The sequence below is a fragment of the Lithobates pipiens genome, unplaced genomic scaffold (genome assembly GCF_037356315.1).
Source record: "Lithobates pipiens isolate NorthernLeopardFrog02 unplaced genomic scaffold, aLitPip1_a1.2 Scaffold_1, whole genome shotgun sequence".
Classification (NCBI taxonomy): domain Eukaryota; kingdom Metazoa; phylum Chordata; class Amphibia; order Anura; family Ranidae; genus Lithobates; species Lithobates pipiens.
In genome coordinates this window covers 76979002-76991817 of record NW_027507685.1, presented here as the reverse complement: position 1 = coordinate 76991817, position 12816 = coordinate 76979002, and the positions used below count along the sequence as shown (strand labels likewise).

General features: G+C 48.3%; 1 protein-coding gene across 1 annotated transcript in view; it reads right to left on the bottom strand.

The window, feature by feature from the left end:
* Positions 1–12816, bottom strand: part of LOC143935890 (uncharacterized) — a 127071-nt gene that overhangs the window by 4822 nt on the left and 109433 nt on the right. The window lies entirely within an intron of this gene.

The following is a 12816-nucleotide window of genomic DNA, read 5'->3' as shown; positions in this document are numbered from 1 at the left end:
ACCTTTGGACCTCCACTTAGGTATACAGTACCAGGTATGAGTGGGCCTTACCACATGTCCACAAGTAAGGCTTAAAAGGTGAGTTCTCAACAGGGAGCCAGTCAAAAACAACCGAGCCCTTGATAGAGACGATAGACACACACATAAATATATACATCTGTTTATGTGCCAAAATATTTGATTCCACAGAGCCACTTGTGATTCGCACAACCTGCAAAACCCCAGAACCACCAGGGATGAGCTCAGTCATGTCTAAATATTAGTCTAAACCCACCTGAGCTGTTCTGCCAGGGAACTGTCACTGAATGACCAAACAGCCAAGGCAGTCTCCATCCCGCAGCTGCACTTGTCTCTTGTATGTATGCAGTTGCAGAGCAGGAAATTACTTGGCCACTTATGATTGGTGGTCCAGTGACAGCTTCCCAGCAGGATAGCTCAGGTGGGTTCAGACTGGCATCTGAACATGCCTGAGCTCAACCCTAACAACTTTATTACAATATATTGTTGTCACACACTCACATCAATCTGCTGTCTAAACAAAGTAACACCAATACTTGATTTTGCTTTGACTCTGTACCTTTGGGTTTTTTTAAAAAAGATAACAAAATAAGTCAGCAGCTACAAATACTTTGAGGAAGGCAGACAAGCGGAGCTTGTTCAAAATAAAATTAGTTTGGCCCACAGTCGGCTGAGCAGACAGCTACAGTTTGCTGCGACCACACTGACTTGTCATTGAAGTGTACAGGGCTCAGTGGCCACAGCTAGCTGCACATGGGTGGCTGAAACAGCAGATTTCTGCAGCTGCCATTTGCACCAGTGCTAGTGTGAATGTAGCCTAATGCCGCATACACACGGCCGGACTTTCTGGTAGTAAAGGTCAGACAGAATCATTTCATTGGATCTTCCGATCGTGTGTGGGCTTCAGCAGACTTTTTTCTTCGAAAATTCAGACGGACCTAATAATAGAACATGTTTTAAATCTTTCTGACGGAATCAATTTCTATTGGGAAAACTGTTTGTCTCTATGCTATTCCGATGGACTGAATAGGATGCAAAGGCAGCTATTGGCTACTGGCTATTGAACGTCCTTTTCTAGTCCTGTTGTACGTCATCACGTTAGAAACGAACAGACTTTGGTGTGGGCAAATCCGTTCGGTCGGAACTCCATCTGAGTTTATTCTGACGGAAAGTCCGGTCGCGTGAACGTGGCGTTAGGCCCCTTTCACACATGTGGACCGTCAAAACAGATGAGGTATTCTAAGCTGCTTTGACATCCACTACCATTGCAAAAACGTATGAAAAAAAAAGGAACCGTTTCAGTTTACGTCCGATTCGTTTTAAACAGAAGAAAAACGGTTGCTGGGAGCGGATCTAAATGGATGATCATCCACTTACATCTGTTTTTCCATAAAAATGCATTGATGTACATTTTTCATCCGTCAACAGATGGATAAAAACAGGCAAATGTTCTACATGTGTGAAAGGGGCCTTATTGTTATTACAGTTTAGAAGAAAATCAATATGAGTTTATATAAAGGATGGTGTATAAACAGCTGATACTATCTTAGGAAAACAATCCTCGTTTTTCTGACCACAATATACCCAGGACACATGTGCAGCTCATGCACTTAAAGTTATTATTAGTTATTAGCATTTGCACCTCACTCAATAATTCAAAAGCTGACATACAGCACAAATGCTGCCTTATATAGACACCTGACGTGTGTAACCCATTTCCCATATAATGAGACAAGATGACACACTTTTAGGTTTTATTCTGTAATGTCAGTTTATGGTCTATTGGGAGCTTCTAGTAACTAGGCCAGATTTAGACACTAGCTGCATGCTCTGAATTCACAATTCTGCTGGCATACCAGCAATGCAGCCTAGCCCCTCTCTCAAAGACTGCTGCTATGTCACCATATCAATTTACAACAGCTGCTAGGAGACGTCTGCTACAATTCCTTCCCATTCCTTACAGTTTCTTCATTTTTAAAGAATACAACAGAACTGTATTAGGTGGTTGAAAAATCACAATGAACACTGGATAAAGTCTGATAAGCATGATTGGCCTCTAAATGATTAAAAAAAAATTTTTTTAAAAAAAAATGTTAAGAAAGCATTTTTTCCTTTGATGTCACCTAGAGATGTTAAAGACCATACCCAGCAATGGCAACCTTTGTCACCTTAGAGAAATATTAAAGACCAAACCCAGTCTGGGCAAAAAACCTAATAGTAAACTCCCCTGGAGATGAAAAGGAGATGGAGGACTCGTGATGTCACCATACCCAAGATCAATGCAATAAAGATGGATTTTTTTTTCACAGGGCAGGGCTGATACTCCCCCTACAACCAGTGTTCAGTCTGCCGATATTCATGTAGTGTTACCCATCTCTTATTACTGTTAAAGCGGAGGTCCACCCTAAAATGGACCTTCCACTCATCGGAATCCTCCCCCCCTCCGGCGCCACAATTGGCACCTTTCAGGGGGGAGGGGGGTGCAGTTACCTGGATAATCCAGGTAACGGCACCCACTTCCGGGATAGCTCTCTCCGAAAAGGGGCGTAGATTACGCCCCTTTCCGCAAGTGCCAGCCCCCTTCCGCAAGTGCCCCGCTGCCTGCTGGGAAACACACAGATCCCAGAGGCAGCGGGGACTGTCCTTATTGCGCAGCGCGACTTGTGCATGCGCAGTAGGGAACCCGGGAAATGAAGCCGAAAGGCTCCATTTCCTGATTCCCATACCCAAGATGGCGGCGGCAGCACCCGAGTGACGATCTAGAGATCGGCTTCGGGTGCCGACATCGCGGGCGCGCTGAACAGGTAAGTGTCACTATTTTAAAAGTCAGCAGCTGCAGTATTTGTAGCTGCTGGCTTTAAAAAAAAAAAAACGCGGAGTCCCGGCGGACTCCCGCTTTAAAGTCCATTGAACTGTGTGCATTACTGCAACTAGTAACTTGAGCTATTGTAAAAAAAAAAAAAAAAAGTATTCAATACAACTGTGGCTATTCCATTACGTGCATTGCAGTTTTTTCTGTGCCGGACGTTATTGGTATAACTGTCTGAACCTAGAGTGTCAAAGGGTGGAGGAGTTCACATGGTCAGAGCAGCACCAGAGGACAAGAATCATCCAACAGCTTTAACGAGAGGTAGACACACACTTTAAACAGATCAGAAAGAAGCAAATAAGGGTTAGGGTTTACACACACTTTAGAGTAGAACTACAGGTACTTGTATAGCGCCAACAATTTATGCTGCGCCTTACATATAAAGTACTGTGCAAAAGTTTTAGGAAAGTGCAAAGAAATGCTTTCAAAAATATATATTTTTTTATCAATTTACAGAAAAACTCTAAAGCAGGGGTCAGCAACCTGTAGTTCGCGGACAGGTGACTGGTAGTTTGCAGTCTGGGCTTGCTGACTCAGCATTCCAGAGTATCAAATAGAGTGCAATGCAGGGGGACTACTTGTAAAGATGGAGATGTAGTAATAAGCTGATGTCTCCTCTGCCGCTGGCTCCTGTCCCATGCAATGGTACCTGCACTTAACCATAGACTTCTATTATATCCTGCGGGTTTGGGGCACTTTCTGAATGCAGGAGTTTTGGTGCGCTTTGAGAAAGTGCACCACACTTGAAGGATATAATATAATAGAAGTCTATCGGAATGTCCGACCAACAAAGTTTGGGAGCTGGATATAAAATTTTCCGACAACATGATCCGATCAGACTTCGTCCCATCGTTTGTAGAGAATTCCGATCGGACAAAGTGCCACGCATGCTCAGATCAAATTCCTAGACCAAAGCTATTGGCTACTAGCCTGAACGTAGTCCCGTCGTAACTAAATAACGTCATCACGTTACGAACTATCGGATTTTCCGACAACTTTGTCCGACCATGTGTATGCAACACCAGTTTCGGACAAAATCCATCTGAAAAAATCTGACGGATTTTGTTGTCAGAATGTCCGACCGTGTGTACAAGGGCTTACGGTTCATATACATGTCAAAAATAAAATGTCACAACTGGATTCTTTAACTGTTGGATAAATCCTTAAGTTTGGGTTTAGCAGCCAACAGGTAATTCTAGCTTTTCAAAGTCTCTCACACAAACTTGGTTGGAAACTTAGTTATACTGGAAGAATAGAAGTAGGAACCTTTCTTACTGTACCAGAATCTTTCAGCCGGTCCGGCAATACTGTAAGAATTGTGGATTCAGTCAATGTCCATGGCAGCTAAGCTTCCAGGCTCTTACCGAGCAGCCAGCCTTGTGCGTGGCTCTCTTACTGAACAGTCCTCCACTGGTCGCGTGTAGAGTTGCTGGGCCTCTCCCAATCTGAGACAGCACCAGAACACCTTAGAATCCTCCTTCCAGATACTGCGCCTCGAACTGGCCAGTTCTGAGGCTTGAAAATGGATGGATCCGCACCCCAGGCCATGAGGACCTTTCAGGGCTGGTCAGGAGGACCAGGACTATGGAGTCAGCAACAACTTCTGGACTGGAACCCCCGAACCACGTAACTTTGGCACCTTAAGTACCCTCTCCCAGATTACGCAATGAGACAAATGCGCCCACTGATTGGTACCCAATGCGTCCAACCAGGCTGCGTTCCATAGCCTCCCACAGGTATACAACCCCACCTATGACCAGGCAGAACTTCTATACAGCCTAGCCAAACTGATGCCAAAGTACAATTTAGCACAATTAACCCCAAAACTTACTATAGTTTTGAGCAAAAATTTAATTTAAGTACATAGCGCGTACTCGTTAGGAGTACCGGCGCTACATTATATTCTATATTGCTGTTTATTATACAAGTCATTTTGGTGTTTGCAAATTTGCCACACTATGTACCAACTGGATGCATTCTAAATGTTACAATAAATGTCTACAATTGTTGCAATATGATTGCTTGCTGCTAAACAGAATAGGAAGAGAGGGAGTTCCTAAAATTGGAGCAGACAAAATTTATCAAATCTAGAGCAGATCGAAGTCAGAAACTTGTGCATGGCAACCAGTCAACTTCTAGCTTTCCTCACCAATGCTTAACCGAACAAGTTGAAGCTAGAAGCTGATTTGTTACTATGCAACCTGCTCCAGATTCTATAGGAGGAAAGTTATAAAAACTGGAGCCGCTGTGTATGGCAACCAATCAGGTGCCATCTTTCATTGTCAAGGCTTAAAGGGGTTGTAAAGGCAGAAGGTTTTTTTAATGAATCTATGATAAAAATCCTTCTGTATGCAGCAGCCCCCTAACAGTTATGTGAAGTCCCTCTGTCCACGCTACCTGAGATTCTCCTTCCTGATTGGCTGAGACAGCAGAGGCACCATTGGCTCCTCTTCTGTCAAAGTCAGCTAGCCAATCAGTGGAGAGAGGGGGCCAGGTCAGGGCTCAGTGTCTGAATGAAAACACGAAGCTGTGACTCTGCTCGGGCGCCCCCATAGCAAACTGCTTGCTGTGGGGGCACTTAACAGGAGAGAGGGGCCAGAAGCACAGAAGAGGGGCCCAAGAAGAGGATACAGGCTGCTCTGTACAAAGTCAACTGCACAGAGGTGACAAGTATAACGTGTTTTTCACGCTATAAAAATAAGGACTTTACAATCCTACCCCTTATATATCTTATAACCTGGAGCAGCTGTGCATAGTAACCAGTCGGCGTCTAGATCCAGCTTGTTCAGTTAAACTTGGGAAATTAAAACGAGGAGCAGATTGGTTGCCATGCACAGCTGCTCCAGTCTTAGTAAATTTCCTTCAATGTATGCATGAACATATATCCCAAGAATGGAAAGTGACAGTGAGCAGTGGAATGGCTGATCAGTAGCAAGCTTGCTAGCCATTTCAGTCACTTTGTAAATAGTGTATGCTTGTTAACATTATCATTGGAGCCAGGGATTGCGCCTTTTTAGGCTCTGGTTGTTCTTGTATCAGATTGCTGTCCATGACAAATTGTTACTGACAACAGCTGAGCTCCAGTGGTTTGTCCCTATCGCTGCTTGTGTTTTATTTAGCCATGCACCTTCCACTGTTAATACAATTTGGCCCCACCCACTTCGTCACAGCATGCTGTAAACACATTACTACCCTCCTTGGGGCACCGAAAGGTGTCCCAGGTCCTTTACAATCCTATAGTGTATAAAAAAAAACCCTGCTAAAGCAAAGAAATGGTGGCAACCCTACCACAGAGCCCTAATTTTAGGCAGCCTACATCCAAAGAAGATCGGTGGTTAGTTCTCCAAGATGTGTGGATAGTGATGGACGAACTTCCGACGGGACGTTTCGCGAACGCGAAACGCGAACGGACACAAACGTTCGCGAAAACGACCGTTCGCCGCGGGCTCCATTGACTTCAATGGGAGGCGAATTTCGCAAACCTTTAGGTCGAATTTGCGGCCACGGGGTAATTATTAGGGGGTAGCACGTAGTCCCACCACCTGGACAATAGCATAATACATGTATGAGGTGAATTTGGGATCGATAACTACAAGCATTTTTTTTTTATTTGGGAAATTGTTCTGACAATTCAGGACTATGGAGCTAATGAAGGCAATGGAGGAGAGGGAAGGTCAGGGACCAGGGTAGGCAAACAAGAGGGTGCAGGAGATACAGAGCACTGACAGCAGCACCGTAATACAGAGCACTGACATCAGCACCGTGACATACAGCGCTGACAGCAGCTCCGTGACATACAGCGCTGACAGCAGCTCCGTGACATACAGCGCTGACAGCAGCTCCGTGACATACAGCGCTGACAGCAGCTCCGTGACATACAGCGCTGACAGCAGCTCCGTGACATACAGCGCTGACAGCAGCACCGTGACATACAGCGCTGACAGCAGCTCCGTGACATACAGCGCTGACAGCAGCTCCGTGACATACAGCGCTGACAGCAGCTCCGTGACATACAGCACTGACAGCAGCTCCGTGACATACAGCGCTGACAGCAGCTCCGTGACATACAGCGCTGACAGCAGCACCGTGACATACAGCGCTGACAGCAGCTCCGTGACATACAGCGCTGACAGCAGCTCCGTGACATACAGCGCTGACAGCAGCTCCGTGACATACAGCGCTGACAGCAGCTCCGTGACATACAGCGCTGACAGCAGCTCCGTGACATACAGCGCTGACAGCAGCTCCGTGACATACAGCGCTGACAGCAGCTCCGTGACATACAGCGCTGACAGCAGCTCCGTGACATACAGCGCTGACAGCAGCTCCGTGACATACAGCGCTGACAGCAGCTCCGTGACATACAGCGCTGACAGCAGCACCGTAAGCAGCCCCAGGAGGAAGTCAGCACAGCACAGGGATGGTGTGATCCCCTCATAATAAGAACCCCCAGGAGGAAGTCAGCACAGCACAGGGATGGTGGGAGCCCCTCATAATAAGAACACCCAGGAGGAAGTCAGCACAGCACAGGGATGGTGGGAACCCCTCATAATAAGCAGCCCCAGTAGAAATATGACACCGCTCAACCTCTTCAAAGAGGAGGGTAGGGGCATATAGTACGGTGTGCTTTTTTGGGTCAGGGAAGTGAGCCAAATGAATTAAGAAGGTCTGTGTGCTTGATTCCAAAAATTGTTTATAGACATATACATGGTCTACTGATCACATGTGTTGAATTCCTCCGAGATCCATGCCTCATTCATTTTTAGAAATGTGAGGTAGTTAACACTGTGGTGAGCTAGGCGAGTACGCTTATCGGTCACAATCCCCCCTGCTGCGCTGAACGTCCTTTCGGACAGGACACTGGATGAGGGGCAAGCCAACAGTTCGATTGCAAATTGGGCAAGCTCTGGCCAGAGGTCAAGCCTGCCCACCCAGTAGTCTAGGGGTTCATCACTCCTCAGAGCGTCCACATCGGCCGTTAACCCAATGTAGTCGGACACCTGACGGTCTAGGCGTTCCCTGATGCTGGATCCGGATGACACCTGTCGATGGGTCGGCTGAAAGAATGACCTCATATCCGAAGTCACCAACACATCTTCAAACCGGCCTCTTCTTGCAGGCGCTGTTGGATTGGTACCCGCAAATCCTTCTCTGGGAGTGGGAATTGCTCCTCTGCCAGCGCACGCAAAAGCAGAATGCAGCATTTCTCGAAGCAAGGCCTGGAAGTGCTGCATTCTGACAGCCCTCTGCGACGGCGGTAACATTTCCGCCATTTTGTGTTTGTACCGGGGGTCTAAGTACGTTGCCACCCAGTACTGGTCCTTGACCCTCATGCTTTTTATACGGGGGTCCCTATTAAAACACTGGAGCATGAAGGCCCCCATTTGCACTAAAGTGGAAGCGGTGTGGTGGCCTGGCTCCTGCTCATCATCCAGGATAATGTCGTCCTCTTCATTCTCCTCTCCCCATCCTCGCACAACAGGGATCCCAGAAAGGTTTAAAGCATGCTCTTCTTGCTCCTGCTCATCCGCCCCGGCACCATCCTCCTCTGACTCCTCATCAGACTCCTGTTGTTGACTTGTCTCAGATAGAGTAGCCCCCCCTGGGAATTCATCCAGCATTGCGACTTCCTCATCTTCCCGCTCCTGCTCCTCCACAGCCTGATCAATGACACGACGCAATGCACGCTCCAGAAAGAAGGCATAAGGTACCATGTCACTGATGGCGCCATGGCTGCGACTGACCAGTTTGGTGATCTCCTCAAATGGCCGCAGAAGTCTGCATGTGTCGCGCATGAGCAGCCACTGGCGCGGTGAAAAAAAACCCAGCTCCCCAGAACCGTTTCTTTCGCAGAGTTCATACAGGTAGACGTTAACTGCACGTTTCTGCTGGAGCAGCCTATCAAGCATATAGAAGGTTGAGTTCCATCGCGTCGGGCAATCGCAAATAAGACGTCTGACCGGCAGATGGTGTCGCCGCTGAATGTCAGCAAGGCGAGCCATGGCCGTGTAAGATCTTCTGAAATGGGCCGAGATTTTCCTTGCCTGCCGCAAGATGTCCTGGACCCCAGGGTATTTGACAAGGAATCGCTGCACGACCAAGTTTAAGACGTGTGCCATGCACGGCACGTGCGTGATTTTGCCCTGTTTCAATGCGCTAAGCAGATTGGCACCGTTGTCACACACCACTTTACCAACTGTCAAATTGAGCGGTGTTAGCCACTCATCTGCCTGTGAACGCAAAGCTGAAAGGAGTGCCGGGCCAGTGTGGCTCTTTGCTTCCAGGCACAACAGACGCAGCACGGCATGGCAACGTCTCACCTGGCATGTGGAATAGGTTCTGGGGAGCTTGGGCGGTGCAGTGGAAGAGACGCTAGCAGCGGAAAAGGAGGAGGCAGCTGAGGAGGAGAGGGAGGAGGATGGAGTAGGAGGAGGAGAAGAAGAGTCAGGCCTGCATGCAATCCGTGGCGGTAAAACCAAATCTACACGGGTGCCACGGGTTACATGCTTGACGGCCGTCAGAAGGTTCACCCAGTGGGCAGTAAAACTGATATACCTTCCCTGCCCGTGTTTGCTAGACCACGTGTCTGTGGTCAGATGTATCTTGGCACCGACACTGTGTGCCAGAGATACATTCACTTGCCGCTGAACATGGCCATATAGCTCTGGGATGCCCTTCTCTGAGAAATACTTCCTTCCTGGGACCTTCCATTGTGGTGTTCCAATGGCCACAAATTTGCGAAAGGCCTCCGAGTCCACCAGTTTATATGGCAGTAGTTGGCGGGCTATGAGTTCTGACAAGCCAGCCGCCAACCGTTGGGCAAGAGGGTTATCCGGCGTCATCATTTTTTTACGCTCAAACATTAGGCCCACGGAAGCCTGCCTTTTTGCAGAAAAATGTGAGCTTGGCGTGATGGAAGGTGGAGTGGAGGACAATTGTGAGGAGAGAGGAGAAGGAGAAGTAGAAGACGAGGCTGGACGGTGAGAGCCTGCAGTGTGGCTTTGTGTGTTCCGTTGCTCCCACTGGGCTCGGTGATGGCTGCTCATGTGCCTTCTTAAGGCGGTCGTCCCTAGGTGAGTATTGGGCTTACCGCGACTAACGCGTTGACTGCAAAGATTGCAGATGGCAACGCTATTGTCAGCAGCGGACACGTTAAAAAAAGCCCACACTGCGGAGCCATGTGCCGGTGTCCTGGGAGCGCCAGATGTGACCGTACATGGTCGATGACTCGCTCCTGATACATTTGCAGTCTGCTTTGTCCCTGCTGTGCAATGTAAGTCATTGCTGCTTCTCCTCCCTATCTGCTGGTCCATATCTCCCTCTGAACTCCCCTCCTCTTCCTCTCTTGTGGGCACCCACGTGACATCACTAGACACGTCATCATCAACGTCACCTTCCCCACCGCTATAAGTAGAGTAGGCAGCAACACCGGGGACCAACCTCCTCCTTGGGCTGATCTGGGTACTGGCGTCAGACTGCTGAGTAGCGCTTGTTGCTACCTCCTCTTCCTGATCCAATACCAAGAGTGGCTGCGCATCAGAAATGTCCTCTTGATATGGATCGGAAAATAATTCCAGTGACTCAAGCGGAAGGTATGTGGTGGTGGTGGTGGTGGTCGTGTTGTTGGTGGTAGTGTCTTTGGGGGTGCACATAGCAGAGAGTGAAGAAGAGGGTGCAGATCGAGAGGATGAGGAGGGTGCAGAAGAGTAAGGCTGAGCGAGCCACTCAACCAAGTCTGGTGCATCCTTTAAAGTAATTGAACGCACCTTCTGCAACTTCCCACTTTGGCTCAAGCCTGTTGCTCCTGCCCTACCCCTACCACCCCTGCGGAAGGGCCTGCCTCTTCCTCTGCATGTCATTTTTTAAATGACCCTGTGACAAAACTCTTAGTCCCTATACCGCTGAAGGACTGCTGCAGTATAGGTGAGCGGTCAGCAGTGGTGCACGTCAACCCTATCTATTGTGGACCGATAGCGGTCCTTACAGAACAGCAGACTGTACCGCACTCAAGCCTATGTACCGTAGCACCCTATACCAAGTTACCAGTCCTTATAAGAACTTTTGTGGACCAAGCAGGTTGTGTATTAGTGTTTAGCAGACTGTACGTCAGTCCCTATACCGCTGAAGGACTGCTGCAGTATAGGGCAGCGGTCAGCAGTGGTGCACGTCAACCCTATCTATTGTGGACCGATAGCGGTCCTTACAGAACAGCAGACTGTACCGCACTCAAGCCTATGTACCGTAGCACCCTATACCAAGTTACCAGTCCTTATAAGAACTTTTGTGGACCAAGCAGGTTGTGTATTAGTGTTTAGCAGACTGTACGTCAGTCCCTATACCGCTGAAGGACTGCTGCAGTATAGGGCAGCGGTCAGCAGTGGTGCACGTCAACCCTATCTATTGTGGACCGATAGCGGTCCTTACAGAACAGCAGACTGTACCGCACTCAAGCCTATGTACCGTAGCACCCTATACCAAGTTACCAGTCCTTATAAGAACTTTTGTGGAACAAGCAGGTTGTGTGTTAGTGATTAGCAGACTGTACGTCAGTCCCTATACCGCTGAAGGACTGCTGCAGTATAGGTGAGCGGTCAGCAGTGGTGCACGTCAACCCTATCTATTGTGGACCGATAGCGGTCCTTACAGAACAGCAGACTGTACCGCACTCAAGCCTATGTACCGTAGCACCCTATACCAAGTTACCAGTCCTTATAAGAACTTTTGTGGACCAAGCAGGTTGTGTATTAGTGTTTAGCAGACTGTACGTCAGTCCCTATACCGCTGAAGGACTGCTGCAGTATAGGGCAGCGGTCAGCAGTGGTGCACGTCAACCCTATCTATTGTGGACCGATAGCGGTCCTTACAGAACAGCAGACTGTACCGCACTCAAGCCTATGTACCGTAGCACCCTATACCAAGTTACCAGTCCTTATAAGAACTTTTGTGGACCAAGCAGGTTGTGTATTAGTGTTTAGCAGACTGTACGTCAGTCCCTATACCGCTGAAGGACTGCTGCAGTATAGGGCAGCGGTCAGCAGTGGTGCACGTCAACCCTATCTATTGTGGACCGATAGCGGTCCTTACAGAACAGCAGACTGTACCGCACTCAAGCCTATGTACCGTAGCACCCTATACCAAGTTACCAGTCCTTATAAGAACTTTTGTGGACCAAGCAGGTTGTGTATTAGTGTTTAGCAGACTGTACGTCAGTCCCTATACCGCTGAAGGACTGCTGCAGTATAGGGCAGCGGTCAGCAGTGGTGCACGTCAACCCTATCTATTGTGGACCGATAGCGGTCCTTACAGAACAGCAGACTGTACCGCACTCAAGCCTATGTACCGTAGCACCCTATACCAAGTTACCAGTCCTTATAAGAACTTTTGTGGAACAAGCAGGTTGTGTGTTAGTGATTAGCAGACTGTACGTCAGTCCCTATACCAATGAAGGACTGCTGCAGTATAGGGCAGCGGTCAGCAGTAGTGCACGGCAACCCTATGTATTGTGGACCGATAGCGGTCCTTACAGAACAGCAGACTGTAACGCACTCAGGCCTATGTACCGTAGCACCCTATACCAAGTTACCAGTCCTTATAAGAACTTTTGTGGACCAAGCAGGTTGTGTGTTAGTGATTAGCAGACTGTACGTCAGTCCCTATACCAATGAAGGACTGCTGCAGTATAGGGCAGCGGTCAGCAGTAGTGCACGGCAACCCTATGTATTGTGGACCGATAGCGGTCCTTACAGAACAGCAGACTGTACTGCACTCAGGCCTATGTACCGTAGCACCCTATACCAAGTTACCAGTCCTTATAAAAACTTTTGTGGACCAAGCAGGTTGTGTGTTAGTGTTTAGCAGACTGTGCGTCAGTCCCTATACCGCTGAAGGACTGCTGCAGTATAGGGCAGCGGTCAGCAGTAGTGCACGGC